General features: G+C 38.9%; 1 protein-coding gene across 2 annotated transcripts in view; it reads right to left on the bottom strand.

Annotated features, from left to right (window-relative positions):
- The window catches only part of GNB1 (G protein subunit beta 1), an 85,617-nt gene that overhangs the window by 20,206 nt on the left and 43,702 nt on the right, over positions 1–21,709 (bottom strand). Inside the window, exon 1 of one of the 2 annotated variants that reach the window (XM_075189692.1) lies at positions 17,676–18,135. The exons of the other annotated variant lie outside the window; for it this stretch is intronic. The gene's annotated coding sequence lies outside the window, so the exon portion shown is untranslated. Of the gene's footprint in view, positions 1–17,675; positions 18,136–21,709 lie in introns of those variants that run through there. 2 annotated transcript variants of the gene reach the window in all.

Genomic DNA, 21,709 nt, shown 5'->3' with positions numbered 1-21,709 from the left:
TTTTTACATTATACTTTGCATGCTAAGCTTCACACTTCCCTCAAATGCACAACAATGTGCCTTTCAGATTAGATTCTTTACTACAAGGTATCCTAGCAGTTGCTTCCTGATGCACAATACTGTATTTCAATTTTAGGAGAAGTGTTGGATTCAGATCACTTCAACCTTCTGGCACATAAAGTCTATCATTTCTTGGTAGCAGTGCTATGGCAACCTAATGCAATGTCTGGAAACAACCTCAGAATAAAGCATGGTCAAGACAGAAAAGCCCATCAGTACTACAGTGGAGTTTCTGCACAGACTCTGAACATCAGACATGCCAATGATTAAACTTTTAAAGAGAGGATTAACAAAAAAAAAAAAAAAAAAAAAGTGATGCGTTAGGACAAGGTAAGCCTACACTTTAAATGAACTTTATAGGGTAGGGACAATTGTACATTAAGCAGCTCTTCTAGTTGCCATCCAACTAAAGGGTCCAAAGTTTCTGCAAGGTTTGTGACCTCCACAAGTCACCATTGATAAGGATTTAAAACTTTTAAAATGTGTTTGGATTTCAATCCTAGTCAAACAACTCACTACTATGCAGATGGGTAAAGATCCCATTGACAGCTAAACACACTGGTGTTAGAAAAAAAAATGAACCCTTGCTTTTAAGTACTCAATTGCTTAATGTTGATACTCAATTGTTAACAATGGTAAACAAATGCTTGTACCTAGAGGCCTAAATATATGTTTATCGATCCTTTAGAGGGGTCAAGCGATACACTGCTCAGTAACAGCAATTCCAGAGCATGCTCTCTAACCTCAAATCTTGCATGGAGGATTAGGGCAAGAATGAGATTAGCAAGTGGGGCTTTAAAGTAGAGGTTGTTCACTCATCTCATAAGAATAAAATAAGGAAGACTGGTTTCTTTTTTTTTTTTTTTGTTTTTTGTTTTTTTTTAATTCATACAATGAGCCCTAACTGGGCCGTGAAGCCCCAGAACCAGCAATACAGCCAACTGTACAGGTAGCCCTACAATGCTCCAGGCAAAGACCAAATCAGCTACAAGATGAAGTATGATTGCATCATTTCTGAAATTAACCAAGGACTTGTTTAGTTGTATTAGGATAAAACACCACCCTTACACATGAAGCAACTCCTGCTCACCTTTTATCACTTCACTCATTGATCTGTTAAGTAAAACAGTATTTGACCTCAAAAACTAAGCTTGTTAAATTTTTCTTAGGTAATGAAAATCACTGAAAGAAAAGAAGTGTGTGGTTTTGAAAGAGTGGGTGTCTTAACTATGGATTTAGACTGCCTAAGGCTGTGCAAGTGTAGCGTATGTGCACTCTTACATAGTAAAGAAGAATCCCAGGCTGGCCCGCTAAATATTTCAGGGATCCTCTTGGAATACAGTTGGGGAGATGCAACCAGAAAACACCCTCCCGTAAAAACCACCATGATTCAGCATGCTGGGCCTAAACTGTAGAAATGTAACAAGAGCTGAGGCCAGTCAAATAGTCCCAGCAGCAGAGCTTCTTTTCTGGCCAGAATAAAGTGCAGTGGGCCGGGTCTTTTAATGCCCTATGTAAGAGGTCCACCTTACATGAAATTTTAGCAGTCAGAAGCTGCTGTAGGGAAGAAGACCTGAATGGAGGGTTTAGGTGACCGTGGTAAAATTGCCATGTCAGTGTAGGAGGCTTCTTGCACCATAAATGGGGAACACTGAAAGTAAACAAGAACTCAGGTTTCAGTATTGTGTATCATTTTATTATTTATGGTGTCCTCACTGCAGGTCTCCTACAGGCAGCTGGAGTGAACAGTTTTAGTATTCAATTGAAAGGTAACCGTCAAAAAGACTATAGATCTAGAGCAGCACACTACTTTATAATTGTGACCAGCCACATGCCAGCAATCAGGTCAGTAGCACAGGATATTCACAAGCATGACTTGCCTGTTTGCAGATTGTCTTGAATACTGTTAGAGACCAAGTTGTCACTGCGGCTCAGAGAGGAAAAGGTGTGGTAAATCAGGCTTGGGTGTGGGTTCCTCATGAGCACAAATAATTGCTGCACCAAGACATAAGGCAAAACACTGTCCAAGCTACACAGTTTGTGGCATACATGGCAGATTTTGTAGCTGAAGTTAACGACTTATGAAACTTGATTTCTTTAACTATTCAACCTAACCGTGCAGAAGGGTGGTAGTGTTTCACTTAACTGTTTATAACCGTGTCCCAAAAAAACAAAAACAACCACATAAAAATGTGGCACTGCCAACAGTTTGCTTGTAGCAGTGGCGGATCCAGCCCTAATCGCCCCCCCCAGCAGGGGCTTGTGCCGGCGGCTGCACACCATGTGCAGGTCTGTTCGACAGAGACAGGCAGGGAGAGAGTGCTACCCAGCCGCTCTGATTGAACCCCCCCAACAATACAGTTCTAGATCCACCCCTGGCTTGTAGGTCAACTGACACAGTATGTGTAACAATTTGAAGTTGGCCATACACGTGTGTGCCACATACAGGTTTAAAATCCAGGACCTAATTTGGATTTATATTTAGTTTAAGATGCATGTCAAATAGATATTGCTTCAAATATACACATATTAAATAATATTTTTATTTATTTTAGGCCACTACCACCTAGCTTTAATATGCAAGTTGTGTCTCCATATGCAGCAAAATCTAGATACATGGATTTGGTGAATTTCCAATACACAGTATGCTCCATGTGCTGCACAATTAAGAGAATAAACCGTATTTTTTTGGCTTTCCATTGTACATTGTCCAATATAACTTATGGGAGGACTATATAAAAATATTCTTGTTATAAGAACATCTATGATGGTGCTACAAGACTGCTCACAGAGCTCCCCATGTAGTATAGTTACTGTACCATTAACAATCCCTTTATCCACTGCCAGAGCTCTCCTACCAAACTAATTCAGATGCAATAACCATTTATACCACAATAATGTATGGGTGTAGTCTAAGGAATGGGGTTCTGCCAGGTCTAGAAATGGAAAAAATGCCACCAACTCCCAAACATTGCTAATATGCATTGTGACAAAATGGCCTTGCTCATACACTGTTTAGTTGCATGCAATGTCCAGTGTTGAACATGAAACTACTACATCATAGCTGAAACATGTCTCACAAAGACAACTACCTTTCCGAGGACCACAACACCAGTATTGAGAAATTTTGTTGTGAAGCTGCAAAAGAAAGGGGGGGAAAAGAAAAAAAAGTGTTCAAAATTAAATGACAACATTTATTTCATTAATAGATCTGTTCCAGTCATGGCCTGACTGACTGTATGCCCTCAATTCAATACCCAGGGAAGGTTGTGGTATAAAAAAAAACCAAGTCTGTATATAACGATTTATATTAATTGAATTCCATTCACATCTTGATCAAGTATGTAAATATTATTTTACTTTATTATAATTAAATAGATCAGCTTTGATGTGACTTAATAGCGACGTACATGCAATGACGTTCATCCTAGGCCTCAGGCTTGGGGGGGTTTGGTGTTGTAATACTGGAAACTGAAGATGTAATCTTATTGTCTTTGTCTTATGGAAAAGGATTTTCCTTTCAGTTTAAAGACCTTTGGTGCAAAAAATAAACAAAATTCTGGGACACATTAAATACTAACAAAAAGTTAGTTTGCAAAAAAAATATATATAAAAAAAGCCACATTCTTTGGTTACACCTCTAGTCAGTAATAGACCACGGTTTCAGCTGCTAAGTAGAACTGATAGATTATTTTGCTATAATCACTTTAAGGTGATAACACCAACATAAGATTCATGAGGGCTCTTGCACATGGGTATGCTTCTTACCAGGGATTGTGGGATATGTTATAAAGGTAAGAACCTGGTTATTTCAGACATTGGGACACTTGAAAATGAAGAGACTTCTTTAAAATCTGCCTCCACATAAGAGGCAACAGGAGAGGAAGAGTCATCATGAAAGTGGTAGTTTTTACTGTAAGTTTATATGGAATACCCAATATGAATTTGTCTGCAGTGCAAAAAGGTGTTCATATGTAAAGACATTTTTACTTATGCAGTGAATTGTCATCAAATCAGAATGGGGGCTTAATGCTGGCGTCTGACTGTCAAAAAAAAAATATATATACATTTTGTTTTAAAAAATTTAATAAAGTCACCCTTCTCCTGTGCTATGTTTGTAGTGCCACAGCAACACGAGATGTAATTAACGAGGGGAAAGGTCCAGTGTAGGACAAGTAGCTTGGGCTCATGCCCATGAGTGGTGTGCTCAGTGAGCATACTGAAAACTGTGCCTAACGCAGCACCTCAGGGGATCAGCATGGGATGCCACAACATAATAAAAATTATTAGATCACATGTTGTAGGATTTTATTAAATGTGTTCCCTGCTTTTTCACACTACTCGAGCACTTGTTTTAGGACATATATAGCAGTATAAAATTCTCAGGTGGGCTTTTATTAAAGGGTCTATTGAAAGAGATTGCCGTGTGTTCTGCCTCCACGAGAACGAACGTGGGCCTCAGTTTTGAGCACAAATTTCAGCTTTTGGTCCTACTTAGGACTAACGTGACTGCACTAAGGATTTCCACAGAATATCAGTGAACTGTTTCAAGTCTTACCTACCAGGCAGATAATGCTTTTTACACTGAAGCAATTAGGGACAAGCAGTGATTGCCAAGTAAAGTGAAAAGCAGTAGGAAACCAAATTTGTACCCTTGTTTCCAACTGTAAATCTGTATCAGACATAAGAAAATTCAGACAAAGGTATTTTGTTTTTGAAATTAAGGTTCTATTTACCCCCCCACCAATTAATGTACAGACTCCTCTAAATGCCTGACCGTAAGAACAAAACCAAACAACTGACCACAACCTCATATGATTTAATCAAAGTTTTCTTTCAAAATACAATTATTGGTAAACATATGGGGTGAGGTGTGCAGTTTAACAAATCTGTTAAACATGCATTACCACCCACTGTAATCAGCATGCTCCTCAGCAATGATTGGGAGTAGGACACAGCTGCCCCCCCCCCCATAACAGAACCTGCAAATCAATTCCATTCACTTTGAAAGTCTATGAAACATACCACCCCCCCCCCCACCCCCAATAATCCCCTTTCACAATTCTGTTATTTACAAAATTTAAAAGTAGGATGAAGGCACTGTAACCATGTAAAATGCATAGTTTTATTGTTATATAACCACAAGCAGTAAACGTGGTATAGATGGAGATCTCAATAACCTTTTAATGTTTTTCCTATTCCTATCCAACAAGCAAATCTCAGGAGAATTGCCAAACAAACATGCCTCTCCAGGGTAAACGTGCCAATTAATCAGAAATTAAACACCTGGTTACCAACTAATCAGCATCTAAGGCACAGAATGGTGCTTAGGCATACTGGAAATGTCATACTACAGAGAATCCAATCAGTTCTTATCTACATAACTGCAATATCTTGTGACCCACATTGGTTTTGCCTCCATTTCTTGTATACTAACCACCCATTTTATTCAAGGTTTTAAAGCATAGATTAAAAACATTTCAATGTAATGTAGAAAATTGAAAAATACACCTCTAAAATATGCTGTTTTTATGCTTTGTTGGAAACAAATGGCATAACACCAATACATTTTCTTAAACATCACAAAACAGTTACGCAAACCTCTTGCCCAAATCTTATTACAATTCAAGAGTTGTAAATTATCTAAAATTAACTTTCAGATATTCAATGCAATACCCTCCAAATCAGGATTACCCGTTACAACCTATAATGCAACCATGTCAACAAGTACTGCCATATATGACAGAACCATCAAGCAGTTGGGTCAGACATTGTCAAGTACATGAAGTAACCAATTGGACTGCAACTTCTCTTCAGTCAGCTGTTACATAAATTATATACCTACAGAGTAGGCTCAACAAAAGTTAACGCCTCAAGTTCATACACAAATGCATGTTACAGCACTCTGGTCATGAACTACACAGCTTTATGATGAAACCCTTACAGAACACACCAGCTTTTTATTAGCGGGCCTCAATGATCAGGTCAGGTGCGTGCATCCAGTAATCCAACAGGTCTTCGCTATTCATGTTTTTCAATACATTATATGTCCAAGACTAGCTCTACTATTGAATGAACATTCACAATTTTTTTTGTGTGTTTATATGGAAGAGTCTTTGAATGTCAAATTTACTCGTCTGTGAACAAAGCAAGCATCTATAAATAACCCTATTCTGAAAAGTAGTTCACTCGTTTCCCTTGGGGTGATTAGAACAAAAGAATATAGGGCACAAGTAGAATTTACTGAATGAAGTTAGTAATTTTTCTCTTTTCTTTTAAACTCTCCAACATTCCAGATATTAGTGCTTATTATACAGAGCAGTAGCCCAAGTAGTATTTGTGGATGCAGCCTCTTAGACAGTTGCATGTAAATGAGTCTTTCAATAGGATGTACAATGCATGTGTCAGACAGATTTCCAGTCTTGTTCTCTACAAGTCATTGTGCTTCAATAGAAGACATAAATGCAAAACTTAAAATACCATAACTAACGGAAACCAACTGATTATACCATTTGAATTTGTCAAATATAAATATTGGCTCCCACAAAAAGGTTATACAAAAAAGCTAGCCTCACACATTTATGATTTAAAATAATTTATCTCAAGCTGGCATGAAACTGCAGATTGTGAGAGCCTACACAAAAAAACAAACAAACATCCATTCAGATTTTATTACGTCTCAAATAAAAGTAGCGGTCCAGTCACAGATCGCCTTGTGAAGTCCTGGACCAACTGTAATGTTGGCAGCCAATTGGATACTCCCTCACTAAATGTTCTGTTTGACCACATGTGGGTAACCAAATTGGAAAGATCAGTACGCAATCCATATAGTCTTAAATTAGGCTAAATATCCAAATCCATATATGTGCATGACTAGTCTATCACATGAATGATAGACTAGTAAATGGCAATGGCCACAAAAACAGCTTGAGGGTGTTGCCAATAACAGAGCCATGGAGTTACCAAAAACAACAGATTTCACCAGGCCAAACTGACAGTGCCAACATATCAGCAGACTCATTTAAGTTCTGAGATTCAAAAAGTGGATGAGATTTTTTTTACGCGAAAATTCCTGCTACACAGTGCATCACATTGGTTTTCTTAAGTCCATACATCACAGGAAAATGGACCTCAAAGGGCACTAGTCTCACATAATCTGGGCCTGAAGTCATCAGAATTGCAGTTCATGGGAGGACAAGGTGGCTGTTTAAAGTTATTGGAAGAAAGTAATTCTTGTAAATTATTCTGTTCTAGTACCAAAAAATGGTTTCTCAAGCAGCATGTCTACTAATATTTTGAGTTTAGAGGAATGGAGGAAATTGAAGAAAACAAAAAAAAAAAAAAAAAAAACTTCCATTGCACATCTTGCTTGTCCTTAAGCGAGATTGACAAGACTTGCAGTGAGCCGCCAAGTCCAAGACAGTTTTATAACAGAATAGCTTACACTGTGCTGCTCTGTAAATGTAAACATAAATTCTTAAGGTTTCCAAATGTTATGGTAAAGGAACTTTACATATGTGAAGATTGCAAGATAACTTCATTGTATCTGTGTTCTTCTGGTAAAGTGAATACCTTGGAAACTAGAGCTGCAGCTAAATCTAAAATGAGCAAAGTAAAGAATGTGTAATGATTTTTTTTGGACAATGAAAACCTGCGATCCCCTCAAGACACAATCTAGTTTATTATATACCCCAGGAGTGCAGTGCACCACACCTTTCTTGAGCCAGTGCACTTAGATTCTACACCCAATGAAGTGCGAAGGTGTGAACTCACTGCAAAAATGTAAAGTCATCAAGAAGTCCAAATGCCAGCCACTATAACACCTCTATCACATTTTAATTTTCCTCCTAATATACTAGTCAATTAAACATAATTTACAGCTCAAGTTACTCATGAGTGAGGGGATATCAGAATGGTATCACAGGTGAAGCCTTACTTTATATTGGGTAACACACCTAAAGCAGTGCAAAATGAGTCCCATCAAAAAGTATAGGATGAGACCTGATCTACCTCAGTGCGCATAAAACAAAACAAAAAACAAACACTCAAGTAGTTTTGCAAAGTAGAAATCGCCACACCCAAAACTTCTGTTTGTTCACAAACTCAGCCCTCTTAGGCTAGGTACACAATACAAGAAAATACTAACGATTAGCGATTTACTAATGACAGAGGGAGACCTAATCAGCATGTCGATTCATGTGTACACGATTATCTTCAGATCTGTGCTCTTCATCTGTCAACCATTGGCTGCAAGAGACAGCTGTCCTGAGTTATAGCGCTTATAGACGGCTTATGCGGAGTAGCAATTGTGTCCCCTACTTCATATAGACTTAACGTGATGTGATGTTTACAGTGAAAAGGTCACTCGAATGCAAACACAACCAGTCTATAGCTGAACACAAAATGTTTACTACAAGCCTGCACTCAAAACACCATGCCACAACTTTTGCTTCAAAAATCACCTAGCCTTACTCTGCAGACTCAAGCTATTTGAGAGAAACAAATCAAAAAATTGACCCTACATTCTACAGACCACTTTACAGTTAAATAAAATCACACAGAAGAGAAACAGATAGTAAAAGAAATATTATGAACCTTCACAGGTACTACCAAGATGACAATCAATGAATGTAGATACTTGGACATGAGAAGCTGGACTAAACCCACTTGTGTGGCCCTGCAGTAAGCACATCAGGACCATGGTAGACATAGGAGTTATGTTAACTATTGGTATCAACAATTTCATGTCAAGCTTTGAACACTGCAGTATGAATGGAGTGGAGCTCAGAGATGGAGAATAGCACTTGATTGCTGGATCCTATAGAAAGGATGCAAAAAACCTTCATACACCATTGGTCAATATTATCATTTTAAACAGCAGCATCTTCCAAACATGTGTTAAAGCTAAGGAAACTGGAATCAAGCAATAAAATACAGTCCCATACAAATGTCTTAGGGACACTTGTTTGTCCACCTCATATGTACTGGTGGTTTTTTGCTTATCTGTACTTTGTATCGCCATCATCATTTATTTATATAGCGCCACTAATTCTGCAGCGCTGTACAGAGAACTCACTCACATCAGTCACTGCCCCATTGGGGCTTACAGTCTAAAGTCCCTAACACACACACACACACACACACACTAGGGTCAATTTGTTAGCAGCCAATTAACCTACCAGTGTGTTTTTGGAGTTTGTATGACTTGTAATGCAGACTCTCCAGCACTGGATTCTCTGGCGCCTTATAAATAAAACTATGACGTTCAGGACAACAGCACCAAGCAAACCCACTAAAAAACCAACTAGACCCAAATTAAGACAATTTGTAGGGAAAACATGTTAGACAGTTTTATGTAATTCCTCTAAAATTACCCATCGACAAACCCACAGGGGTATGGTTGCTACGTCCTTTCTTAGACCTTTACACCACAAGTTGCTGCATTATGAGACTTAGCACACAAGATAGACAGGAAGGGTGGTTTGTGAGGAAATAAGTGCTCTTGGTGTTTAGCTTGTCTCATATTCCCTTAACACCTTTATATAAGCTAGAAAAAGGTATTTTTATGTTGCAATAATTTAACGTTTACATAAGTGGGGGAGTGGACAGACAAAATACAGGGATACTTGACAATAAAAGTTGTGAATTTACTTAGCAATGCATTCTGGGAAGCCATGTTGAGAAACTGCACACAAGGCATATTCCATTTATAATCTGGTCTGTAGAAGCAGAGTTTAAACATATTTTGGTTTCACTAAGCCATGTGAAATTATCTACACACGTCCGTGCGCAGTGTGCCAGACCCAATTAAAATGATCATGTCCCCTCCATTTGTAGTGTGTTACAATGCAAACACCAGGTTGCCAAAAATATGGACCAAATTTTCCTAGAGAGAATATTTATGGCCAAGAGGCATGAAAAGGTAATCAGAAAACGTTATTTAGCATAGCAACACACGTTCCTTTGCACAAAAACACAGTGCTACATTGCATCAGGAGACTTGCTACTGCATTTGGTTCACATCTCATTTATCCTACAGTTGCATGTGCCTCACAACTAATGTGGTACCACACCCAAGCATGAGTCACATGTGCAGGCCAGGGAGGCATCAGCTAAAAGTGGTATAATCCTAGTTTATTATTTGGCGTTTTTTTGGGGTTACATTTCATCACAGTGTCAGCTAGCATAAAATTATGCATATTTTTTTCTATTCTTGCTTTGTCAATTTTAATAGATATTAATTCACTCACTATAAAAGCAAACACTTTAACAAGCTGCGAGTTTGTTTCCCGAAGGTTTGAAAAAATAAAAATAAAAAAAATAAAATGTAGTTTTACTATAACAACCAGATCCTAGTTATCATTTAGTACATTCTGCAAAATGATAGGTAGAATGTGGTTGCTGTAGGCAACAAATCCACTTTTCAAATACGCCAGAAACTCACAGCTTGCTAAATTTACCCTTAAATGTTTCCTAGTCATAAATAACCAAGAAAATATAAACAAAGCAGTACAGGGACAGAAGCACTTAGGAAAGAAACAGACAAACCATGAACGAACCAGTTGCTTGGTCGCATGATTAGATCCCAGGTTGGTATCAATTGGTTATTGGATAGGACTGCAGTTTTGTGAAGACACACACTATGAGTCACCTGCATAAGCTGTATAGCATTGCTGAATTAGTGACGCTATACAAGTAATGATAATAAATCTACGAGACTTTAACCATCATAAGTATAACTGTAAAATTATCCTTCGTAAAGAAATATAATGCACCTTCACTAAGTACATTTGTGGTTTACTACGAATTACCATGTGAACCAGCATGCGAGATTATGCTTAAGTGTTTTCAATATGCTAAATAGTTTCCACTCCCAATTTAATAAGACTAAAAAAAAAACCCAAAACAAACAAAACAAAAACCCACAGTCTATCAGTTTAGTATACATTTAACAGGATGAAGTCCCCCTGAGTGACCGATGCAAGAGATTATTATGAGGCTTAATTGCTGCCCAAGATATAAACTGACCAAACATTAAAGCTCCATTATCACTTAAATATATGAAGTTTCTTGTTCACCACTTTAAAACAAAAGGACTAATCTAAAAAAAATAAAAAAAATATAAAATCACAAAAAGCGCAATACTGGTGGTTCTCGTGCCGACATGGCCCCAGGAGGGGACATAGCCATTTAATTGCAGGTGGTAATGCCAAATATTCACGTCTTGTCAACCTGGCAAATTACACTGCACCCAGTTAGCGCTTATTCATCTTTTTACTCTTCTTTCAAGGTATTGTTTCTAATGCCACCAAATCCATTGGCATCACAAGTGTTGCAGTATTTTTTCTGGCACACTGATCAAGTCAACTGCATGATCAGCAAAGACCCTAATGTATTTGAATTGTTCTTGGCTAATACTAGAAATCCATTTTGGTCCCACAGTATATGGTTTCATGTTAAAGGGCCAGAAATTGCTGATTTACATAGGTAAACTGACAGAAAATGTTTTACTGACATTTAAAAACATCTCAACCATAAAACAAAAAAACAAAAAACAAACCAAAAACGATCTTCAGGTCTAACTGGAAATACACCATGCCTATTTATGTAGAATGTCATTATTGAATTTGCAAGATAGATAACCAGGGGCATATTCAATTAGAATTCATGGCTACAATTATGCGCGACTGCGCCTATAAAGTGCCATTACGGTAGCACAACATTGCAGATTTCAATCCGCGATGCTGGGGACCCGTGCGGCCGCAAATTCTAATTGAATATGCCCCCAGTGTTATATATCCAATAGAAGTTATTAAATACATTCTCCATCTTGGGTGGTTGGGGGTTCATGGTTAAATGATAAATAGTACAACATATCTAGAGCAAAAATACTAGGGACTCCAATTGGAGAAAAAACAAACAAAATGAATTCAGAAAGACCTTTAGGGGGGTATTCAATTGTCAGCATTAACGCTGAAAAACGAGCGCTCAAAAAATATTACTGTTTATATGGTAATATTGCACGCAAAAAGCATTAATACGGTAGTTTACCCGCGGAATTTCAGCTCGCCGCTCAGGGGGCAACGAGCTGAAATTCCGCAAGTAATTACCGTATTAACGGTAAGATTTTTTGAGCGCTTGTTTGTTAGCGTTAACGCTAATTGAATACGCCCCTTAGAATGTTTTATCATTTAAAATCTGTTTATATGCACACAACTTAAGTGTTTTGCAGGTTAAGTTTGATGCTCAAAAATCCATAGACAACATTTTCAAATGGGAACATGACCATAAAATTCATAATTGTTCCAGTCAGTTGTGAATTTGGCCCCAGGAATTTGGTCATCTACTTGCCAATTAAAGTTTAGGTTTATTTTAGGCTCCTGTTAAATGTGCACTGAAAAATGGAACCCACACAAAAAATAAATAAAAACAGACATATTATAATGAGCATGAACACAGCAAACAAAAGCTCAATTGTCCAATGTAAGCTAAGGAAACAAAGCCCTATGATAGAACTTTGGATCATTTAAAATACATTATAAATTGTGCTGAAAGCAGTTGCTGATAGTCAGTATTAAAACATATGGCTTGTTAACACACGTATATTTGATTGGTGTTCAGTTAGGCAGCAATAACTGACATCAATTGTAATTTCCTCTTCTAATATATTTACTTTGTCTTTAAAAGCAATTATGAAAAGTTACTCCTGCCAAAATAAAGGCACAGTAGCAGAACAATGATCGCTTAATCCAGTACTGGGATCTCACCAATGCAAGTTTTCTACAAAAAGCTAATTAAAATTGGTGTGGTATTTTTTATAAAGTACTTTCTATTGTAGCTTGAAGAAAGACATTTTATGCCATCAAGAAAATTATAATAAAAAAAAAAAAGAAAAAGATCAATAGGTTAAGGCCCAGCAGGATATGAAGCAGCACCATGCCCATCCAGCCCATCCATGCAGTTACTCATTAAAAAAGGGGAGTTTGTCCAGTTGTTTACAATTGATAGCTATTCATCTAGCAGCAGTAATTCTGCTGGCAGGCATTCACGAATGGTGTCTCCACAATAAGGCTTGCCATATGGTTTTAAGTGGATATTCCAATCGAGATTATTAATCATCAAGATAGCAACGCAACAAGCCAAAATCCAAGGATGGTAAGAATATAATCCAATTCAGAGGCTAAATCATGAGCCAGGACACATACCAGTATGACCTTCGTTATTTTCAGCAAAGCTTAGCAATTACATTAGCAAAACACTATGGAGAGATTTTAAGTTTCATTCAGAACATCTGCTCATTTCATTAAGTCAATAAAACAATACCTGTGTCACCAAAGCATAATGTTGACCCATTATTGCCAAGATAAGCATGATGGTTTTAATAAGCTACAGGATAAGCAAAATGCTTATTACTTTACAACTAAGCTCAAAACAGTTTTCAGAGGGACTGTATCCTCTAGCCAAATATGCACTATAAGAATGAAAGCTCAGAAAATAAAAATATATATATATATACAGTGGAACGACTGCAGTAAAACAGCAGCCTTTAACAAAAACAAACATGCCTAAGGTACATTTTCTCTTTAGCAGAACGGACAGAACTATAGATCATGAACACAAAAGTGGAGAGTAAGTGTACAAGACTCTGAATGGGGTCTAAAACATGGCGCCTAACCTATTTAGAGGGCATGGGCTAATGGGATTTGTGCAGTCACATTTAGTGATGGCAATGGTGAAGCGAGTTCTGAGAACACAGGCGTAGTTACAAACAACTTAGTGCAGCAAGTGTCCTAGATGTTTTTACAAAGCATTGGGTGTGTGTTGTGTGGTTTATTTATTTTTTTTTTTTTGGGGGGGGGGGGGGGGGGGACAGAGAAAAAAATATCAGAACTAAAATACCTGCAAAGTAGGGAACTTTAGCACATTACACCTTATCAAGAAGGAAACCTTTAAAGATAGTAACTCCTGAAAATTAATCTTTAGGGAGCAGGTCAAAGCAAATTGCTGCCAATCAGTATATACCTTATCTGTCACTAGGTAAGAGTACCTTGGTAAAAAAAAATTTTTTTTAAAGGCACAAATGTTCAAAGATAAAAATATTAAGACCTCTGGGTATCACTGGTACAAGGTCACTCCCCTAAGTCCACAAAAGTTATATTAAAGCAACAGAAGTAATGTATCATACATTACATTTTATCAAATCTAGCAATTCTCAAAACTAAACAAAAAAAAATAAAATTTGCACAATCTTATTTACTAGTCGTGCCCCCCCCCCCCCCCCCAAAAAAAATCCTTTGCAATTTGATTTTTTTTTTAAATTAGGAGTTGCTTCCTAATCTTACAATAAAACTTCCTGTTCAGCAGACAGGATGCCCAGAACAGAGAAATAGTATACTATAGAGCCATTTTTTATTTGGCTCAACAAGATCTGAACACATTTCACAATGTATTTTGTATTTTAGTCTAAATATTTAATATAAAGCCTGATTTTTATAAGACAAGTAGAGAAAATAGTCACACTTTCCCAATGACCCCAATAACCTGTCAAAGGTTGACCTAAAAGCCCTAAAAATTGCCAGTACAGGTTTTATAGTTTTGTTTCTTTTTCTACACTTTTTGCTATATTACCAATGTACTTTTAAAAGCTTTGTCTGCAACTATCCAAAGTTGCAATTTTTACCTACAAACTAATGCTTGATAAGCACATTAAAAATAAGATGAATTGTTTCTTATGGGCTCATTCTCACCCTTGCCTTCTAAATCTTCACACAGAGTCCAGTTTTAGAAAGCAATGTACCCCATTTATCATCATCAAACTACAGGCCATTCGAGAAGTATAAATGCAAGACATTAAGCATAAGTGTACTAAACAAGGTAAACAAGTGTCATACACAGGAGTTGTAAGAGGAATGATACAAGAACACAGGTGGGAGCATTTAATGTAGGAGGAAAGCAGGACCTGCATTCAAGAGCTTACAATATAATATTGGTAATAAAGTGCACAAAATGGAAAATTTGCATTAGTAAACATTTTCCAAGCGCATGTGTACAAGAGTCTTTAGACATTGCTTGGGCAAGTCAAGTCAGCTTTTGGAATTAGCATGTCCCCTAGGTAACAAATTCTTAGAACTTCAGCATAACCCTTGAAACGGGCTTTATTATTAGAGCGTTTTGTCCCATATCATTACTTTAGACAGCATCTTAGAGCTGCAAGAGTGGCTACAGATCTTTGCGATGAAGGGGGAAAGAAATAATTCACTGTAACAATAGTAAATAAATCTTACATTTATGTCAAATATTAACTTTGGGTTGTCTATTTTATGTACTTGCAGAACTTTTATTAAATTGGAGACAAGGGCAGAATTGGTCAAGTAATAGTTGACTTTATGTTACCCAAGAAACCTTTATACACAACTTTGTACTGCTGTCACATTCCAAGCTCATGCACAGCACTAGTATGTTATAGAACATATCATGACAAAAAGGAAATGCAGTTAAGCTTGCTCTCATTCAGCATATTTAGAAGAGTTCCACCCATAAGTTTGTCATAAATTAGAAACTAGTCAAACCTTGAATTATATGTATTAACCTGCACTTGGAGCCAGATCTAACGCATGGTTGATTTAATGTATATATTTGGGGGGGGGGGGGGGGGGGGGGGTGTTGAACGATTAGTAATGAAAGTGCTTTGAAATCCATGAATATCAAATAAAGGTAAATCTAAAAGTGCCATAGTGGATCTCAAACATTCAAAACAAATCACTGTTCTATGTATTTTTATCTACTTGCAGCAGATATAAAACAGCTAATATCCAACTAGTTATGGCAGGCAGAATTATCCTTGCATTAGATAATGGTGCAAAGATCCCACATAGTCATGCTAAAGGAAAAAATAACCCTCAAAAACAAGAAATGTGCAAACATCTAGTTAACATCACACGCAATCAATGCCTAAAGAATGTTATTAATCGTGGATCCATACGCCTCCTTCTGGTATTGTATTGTGGATTGGAGACTAGAAATAGAATTCAGGGAGGAGAAAAAAATGCACCGATGCACATATGAAAAAAAAAAAAAATGTATATAAATGACAGTTTGTTGTGTGCTCAAACCTGCCACTCGGAAAATGGTAACAAAAGGAGATGCAAGGCCAAGACGGGAAACGAGGCTGCCTTGCCACACAAGGAAAGAGGAGTTTAACATGTACAAACGAAATGCTGAGACGCCATCTTGTTGCAGTAACTGGGCCTAGGATCTGACACTTCCCATTCATTCACCACTTAAAAACAGCCACCTTCTAGTAATTCTTATTAACCACTCCCCTCATTAGGATTTCTTCCAGTCTCTTTGCAACCAGATGTGCACAAAGATGAACAATTACAGTCCCCTGAATGCCTTATCAAAACTAATATCTCGATAAGGATTATACAGCTGTTTGCTAGGGTGGTTATCAGCTGTTTCTGGGCCGCATAATGACTGCAGATTATATGGGGCAGGATTTAACGGTTATAAGTCAGCTTCCCCATTTTACCATTTCCTGTCAGAGAAATACACAGACCAAAAGGGAAGATAAGCAAAATGAACCTTGGCTGCACATTTACAGCCTGCACTTAAACTCTGAAGCTGCCTTGACAGCCTACAATGCATTCTTTACACATATGCAGCCAGAGAGGGGTTTAATATCCTCTCCCATCTGTTAGACAGTACCAACAAAACAGAGCAAATACTCAAAGCATTTGGCAAAACACTAACCCTAGTTAAAGAGCTTACTATGAAAGTGAAGTTGAACAAAAATAAAAAAAAGACAACCCCAAGCTGACTGTCACAGACCTGGTTTGTGTGTTTCCCCCCACCCCCCCCCCATCCTCCATGACATTCCTGCCTTGCAGGTCCCTCCCTTTCCCCTGCTGCCTTCCAGGGTAAAAAAAAAAATAATATATCATTATTTCGCACCCAGTAGCTCCAAGAGGATATAAATTATGCAGCACAACACCCTGAACATGCAGGAAACTGGTCATGCATGTTTCATGCAAAAACACATGCACAGATTTCACACAGATTGCTAGTCTACTGGAATAATTAGCCAATAAGCCATGGCCCTAGCCAGCAATGTAAAGAACGAATTCCGGGCACAAAGTCCCTACTAAACAACCCCTCCGAGCTTGTGTGTCCTCTAATACACCCCCCCCCCCAGGATTACTAAATGATGCACCCACAATCCAGATGCTAAGAGATTTCACACAAGCCCCCCCACCCACAATACAACCCCTGCACTGGTGATGCAAAAATACAGCTAGTTCTGTGGAAAACAGATGCAAATCTCCCCTCTATCCGCTGTCCTAGGGAGGAAGAACAGGAGCCACCAGCAATAAACATAGTAAAGGGGTAAAATCCCCTCTACCCCCCCCTTCCCATAAACAGCTGGCTTCCCCTCCGTGCGGTCTGGTGGGGGTGGGAGAGATATTAAATCTATAATATAATACAGGAGGTGGTGGGAGCGGATTATTAGGGGGAGTCGGTAAGGATCTTGCACCGAGCACTCGCCCACACGGGTGGGTGAGGGGCACTTCCAGGGAAGGGAAGCTGAGGAGGCCGTAGGGGGGGACTCGTCTTACCTGCCGCCCGCCCAATGTGTGACCATCCACCGCTAGGTCAGGGGTTAGTGCCCTCTCCGCGGCCTCTCGCCGTCTCTCTCTCTTCAGTCCGGCCCCAAGGGCTGCAATCCGCTGGCACCGAGTCCTCCTTCCCCCAGAGGCCCGCGGCGTGTTCCGATACTAGGAGGGCGTTTGGGAGGTGAGGGGCGGCCTGAGGGAGGAGGAGAGGGGGGGACGGGACGGGGAGACGTTCTGGGCGGTGACCTCTCGTTCCTCTCACGCTCTCTCTCTCCGCTGTATCCCTCCTCGGTGTCGGTGTGTGTGTGACTCCCCGCACTAGCCGCCGTCTCCGAGCACTAAAGCGGGGGAAGGGGGAAGAAAAAAAAAATCCCCAACGCGCAACAAAAAACCGCCGTCCCCCTCAGATCCCTTCAGCCACCGAGCAGAGATGGGCGCGGTAACCCTGCGGACAGCGCCGGGAAACCCCACGCACGGACCGGGCGGTGCTAAGTGATTGGTGGGGGGCGTGGCCCGTGTAGTGACGTCACCACGCTGCACTGAGGCAGGAGCACGCTTAGTGCAGTGACTGGAAGGAGAGAGGGAATGGCAGGAGGGTTGGGGGGGGGCAGAGCCTTTATACTTGTCAGCTCATTCACAATCATGGCTGAGGCAGTGTCAGGGAGATATGTGCAGCCCAATTCTCAGTTACAGAGGAGTAAAACAAATATATATAAGATATATAAATATCTATTATATATATATATATATATATAAATATATATATATAAGACGTATATTCCTCATATCAGACTATTTCATTCAGCTTTGGCCTTGGAGTATCATTTTCATTACTGATACTAACATTTTAGTAGTGTATTTAAAAGCTCTGTGAAGGATAGACAAGTGCAAGGGGGGACCACAATGGGCACAGTTTAAAAATTAAAGCTGTTTTACGCTGACCTGTATATTATTATTAATATTATTATAATTAATAGCATTGGCGTAGTGGTTAGCACTTCTGCCTTACAGCACTGGGGGGGGGGGGTCATGAGTTTAATTCCCAACCATGGCCTTTTCTGTGAAGAGTTTGTATGTTCTCCCTGTGTTTGTGTGGGTTTCCTCCGGGTGCTCCGGTTTCCTGCCACACTCCAAAAACATACTGGTAGGTTAATTGGCTGCTAACAAATTGACCCTAGGCTGTATCTGTCTGTATGTGTGTATTAGGGAATTTAGACTGTAAGCCCCAATGGGGCAGGGACTGATGTGAGTGAGTTCTCTGTACAGCGCTGCAGAATTAGTGGCTCTATATAAATAAATGGTGATGATGATGTTGATATAGCGCTAGCATACTCCACATCACGTTAACACTGAAACTCATTAATGTTCATACCCTCTGGGGTTTGTACTTGTATTAATAAATGTAAGTACAAGCAATAACAAAGTGTTGTGTTATTGCATTTTTGGGGATATTGGAGGGTCACTAATGCTTTCCCAATGTGTTCACTTTCTGTAAACGCAAAGGAGTGGATCAGACAGGGCTCAGAAAACTGCAACTCTCCAGAACACTAACACATTTTGATGCAGGAGGTGTGGAGTTATTTATGTTTGTCTTCATATTGCTGATCTGTACAACTGTCGTAAAGAGTAAAATAGATCCGTTTTCCTTTCCCTTAATGCCTTTATTGCATCCCAGATTGACACTTCAATCTTTGCACTGAATTCAAATACAGTAAAATATGGTACCATTGTCCTGAACCACAGGATGACTTCAAATTGTGCAGAATCCTAATTGTGGCTAAGAAAAGCAATATAGTTTTATATAGCTTGTGTTTAGGTGTATCAGTCTCTGGTACTAATTGTCGTTGTATAAGTTTTTCTACTCTGCGGTGTCCATTTGCATGTAATTTTACATACAGGCTAGAGTCAACATGTAAAGTATTTGCGTACATTAAAATATTCAATATAGCAGTTGACAGTAGAATCTCCTCTTCATTTATTCACTTGGACATCTTATAACATAACCTACTGAAGTAGAGATATAAACATTTCTAACAATACAAAATTTACACATCCAGGAGTGGTTGTAGGACTGAATACCTCCAGCTGCTGAAGGTCAGATAATTCATATTATGGTAGTTAAAGTAGAACAGCGATTAATCAGCCCTAGGTGGCCTTTGTGGTGGACAATTGAGCCCCATTCGACAACGCGTGACCTAGACTAAAGCCAGCCTCAGGGACATTGCTCTTTAATGAACCCATCAGCGTGCAGCTCATCACTTGTATTTTTGACCATTTATCACTTAAGCAAATATGTCTGCACGCTTTTATGTATATGGTAATTCATTTTCACAGATGTATGAATATCCATATGCATATATTTATTGTGCTGCAGCCACTTTGAACTTATTTATTATTTTTGCTATCATATCAAAACTGCGTGGGCAAGGCACAACTTTGTGGATTGAAAGAGGATTTTCAAATGTACTAGATTTCAGCAAAACAAGTATAATATTTTCTCTTTCGTCTTTTTTTTTGGGTGGGCTTTTTCATGAAACGTGTGAAAATCTGTGTATTACCTGTCTCATGTTTGGTTTCGATGTTGTGTATTTGGAAATGCAGTCTTGCCATTCTGTGCTGGAGCGTCAGCAATTAGACTAACCAAGAATTGTCCAGTTCTAATTTTACGTATTTCCTTTTAAACCGTTATTTTGAAGGTGTGAGAGCGGCATACAGTGGCGCACGCAGGGGGGGTTTCTGAGTCTCTAGAAACCCCCCCCTGCGCTAACTAAGTGGCCACTGTCCTATACAGCAGCCGCGGCGCTGTCAAAGAAGCGTCCGCGGCGGTGCTGTAGTGTATACAGCACCGCCGCGGACGCTTCTTGGACAGCGCCGCGGCTGCTGTATAGGACAGAGCTGACGAAACGGAGCTGCTGCGCTCTCTCTGTTTTTTTGGGGGGGTTTTTTGGGGGTCATCAGATGCACAGAAGGACAATGACCACCCTTAAAAAGGATAAATAAGTCTGTTCTATGTGAGACTTGCAGTTTATGAAGTGCTCTATGAGACTGTTTTCCTTCAGTATATACATTATACACGCCACAGTATTTGCATGTACAAATACAACAACAATCTTAAACAAAAAAAATAGGATCACATCCATTTCCATACTAGAATTTACAACTGGCCTACTGTAACAAGCTGCCCAGGATTTACATTGTGAAGAGTATGCAAATTTTAACAAATAGACTTTCTCTAGCTGACAATCACAGCTGTAACAAATTCCTGGAAATGGTACACAGACACGCTTATGGCAAAAGAACATATTTTAATACAACTACTTGCATTGTTAGTGGATATAAGACAGAATGTGGCCTGGTAATAAAAATCCCTGGTGAATGACAGTTACTGTTACACAAGTTAGTGTAGGGTTACTAGGAGGTTTCTTGCGTCTTCACGCTTATAATGCATAATAAAGATTGATTACATAGAATGTAAGCTTGCGAGCAGGGACTTCTTACCTCTCTGCATTACCCAGTTTTGTTTTATTACTGTCTTTGTTCCCATTTGTAAAGAACTACGGAATCTGCTGGCACTATATAAATGATGATTATAATAAATGAAACATACTATGAGTTTGTAGCCAATCTCGCTAAACAGTTCAAATTTGCACCTGGGTGAATCATGTGACGATGGAAGTGGTGCAAATGCAATTTTTTTTGCATGCAAGGACAACAACGTTACTTTTGGCTGTAACACGTAACTACTACACAGCTTTAGTTGATTTAGTAGATGTGCCCCTTTCCAATTCTAAATCTGTCCACACATTTTATTTGTCCCCCCCCCCCCCACAGCACAACATGTTTTTGCACCTTGTGGCTTACTCCTATCTCTAAATTAGGCCTTATATGATCATGCGGTATATGGCATAATGTTTTATAAAATACATGGGCATAATTTAAGCGAATTTTATATCTTTGCATATTTGCATGTGGGAGATGCAAAGTTTGCTCTGTTGATGGAAAATAAAGGAGCTGTTTATTAACATAGGTACTGACAT

The sequence above is a fragment of the Mixophyes fleayi genome, chromosome 11 (genome assembly GCF_038048845.1).
Source record: "Mixophyes fleayi isolate aMixFle1 chromosome 11, aMixFle1.hap1, whole genome shotgun sequence".
NCBI lineage: Eukaryota > Metazoa > Chordata > Amphibia > Anura > Limnodynastidae > Mixophyes > Mixophyes fleayi.
Note: the sequence above shows the minus strand (reverse complement) of the source record. Positions and strands in the feature narration are given on the sequence as shown.